The sequence below is a fragment of the Formica exsecta genome, unplaced genomic scaffold (assembly GCF_003651465.1).
Source record: "Formica exsecta isolate Colony F162 unplaced genomic scaffold, ASM365146v1 scaffold18, whole genome shotgun sequence".
In the NCBI taxonomy this organism is placed as follows: domain Eukaryota; kingdom Metazoa; phylum Arthropoda; class Insecta; order Hymenoptera; family Formicidae; genus Formica; species Formica exsecta.
The window spans coordinates 178629-181032 of NW_021849113.1; positions in this window are offsets into that span (position 1 = coordinate 178629).

Here is a 2404-nt window from a genome sequence, read left to right on the forward strand (position 1 = left end):
GTCCGAACCCGACACGTTGTCAGTCGGAACTGCTACGGTAAAACAACCGGTTGGTACATATATATGCTAGATTCTAGATCCATAATTGTGGATCAAAATTGCGGAGAAATATTATGGATTTATTAATGTTTTGTTAGCTATGCGTGATGTTTTGCTATTCTAGTATATATTACGGACAGCGATAATAAAAATTATTATTGAATTATTGAATATTTTTATGTATATACGCATGTGACATAAAATAAATGTTCTTGAATTAATTTTCTTAAATTAATCTTCTTAATAATTTGTTTCCCAATTTTTAAATATATAACGTGTAGAAGATATATACAATAAATTGCTTTTACTTTTTTCTTATTCTTGAAACAAAATTATCAAGCATTTTAAGCAATATCAAATTATTATGCTTTTAATTTATATAGCTTTTTTGTAATTAATTATTAATTTATTATTAATTATATTATTCAAGTAATTTTTAAATTTATAAATTCAGTTGGATATACCTAGTGCACACTGATGAACACTAAAAGCTATTATATATAAATTCATATAAGCATAATTTATATATAAACATAAGTAAAACGATAAGATAATTAATACTATACAAGTCTTTTGAAAATAAACATAACATAGATAATTTTACTTGGTTAATAAGATTTTTGCAAATAAAATGACATTAAAAAACGCGACATTATTTGGATAAATTTCAGTTAGATATAAATTAAATGTTAAATACAAATTAAAAATTAGATGGAACATTTTTTTCCTTATCTAACAATAAGTAAAAATTATCCGAATTATGTCGTATTTTTGTGTGATGTCATTTTAATTAAAAATTTCATTAATCCATTAAAATTATTTTCAAAAAATTACTTTCTAAAATAAAACAAATGTTTTAGTTTTTATTACATATGATTTTTTGACGTATCGTCAAAGAGTTTCGTAGTCTCTTACATGCGAGGGGCTTATTCCTTTATTATATTTCAGTAGTATTTCACAAGTATATATATATGTGTCATATTACCATAGAAAATGAAACTTTTATATTTTGCATTTTACCTGTTTGAAAATAATTTTAATGGATTAATGATTTTTTGCGATTAAAATGATACCAGACATGACATAAAACTGATAATTTTTAGTTAAATACGTAATCAAAATTTTGATTATTAGTTTAATTAAAAATTATCCAATTTATGTTGTGTTTGATACCATTTTAATCGTAAAAATCTCATTAATTCATTAACATTATTCTCAATCAAAATACAAGTAAGAATCTTTCTTAAAGTAAGAATCAAAGTGACAGAAATCGAAATTATAAATTATCGTTTTGTTGCGATCCTTACGAACAATAACTATTTTTCTATCGATACTTAAAGTAAAGATATTTTGTCCCATGCTTTATCATACGACTTTTTGATTATTTAAATATAATTTAGATTGAGAACGCGCAATTAAACAATCAAACCGCAGGATTGAGTAATTAATATAACGATAAGCTCGGTGATATATTAATCGTTTATTAAATAATTGATCTATAATTTAAAATATTTGTATAATTTAATATTCCGCTTGTATATATATACGTCATAGTACGCAAGATATTTTCGGCTGCGAATTATTAACATGGTATTCGGCCTTGGCGGCGTAAACATTGACGCGCGTAAACATTGTTTACGTATCACAGCTTTGTTATTATTCATACGAAGACACTTGAATAGAACTGTAGTGGGGCGAGACCTTCGTAAAATTCCTTTTCTAAACACGATCGCGACAATTATCGAGAAATAATTTGATATAATTAATAATTAATTATCTCTCTTTTCTTTCTTTTCTAGACAACAATTATTTAAAAATACTTAAAATTAAATATATTTCGTCCGATGTTTTTTCGTTTGACTTCTCGACGATCTAATCTAAATTCGGATTGAGAACGCGCAATAAAATAGTCTAATCGCAGATCCGAGTAATTAACATAACGATAAGCTCCGTAATATATTAATCATTTTAAATTCGTTTTATTAAATAATCGATCTATAATTTAAAATACTTGTATAATTTAATATTCCGTTTGTATATACGTCATAATACGGAAAATATTTCGGCAGCAAATTATCAATAACATAGTATTCGGCCTTGGTGGCGTAAACATTGACGCGCGTAAACACTGTTTACGTATCACAGCTTTGTTATTATTCATACGAAGACACTTGAATAGAACTGTAGTGGGGCGAGACGCTCAAATTCCTTTCCTACGTATTATTATTATTTGCATGATTTAAACAAGCGCGCTAATGTTTACGTGCTTCGGCCTTCTTATCATTCGCCCGACGACACTCGAGCAGTAAAGTAATAATGCCGCGGACGGCTCGTCGTATCATTGGTGCCGTCATCGTGCCGTGGA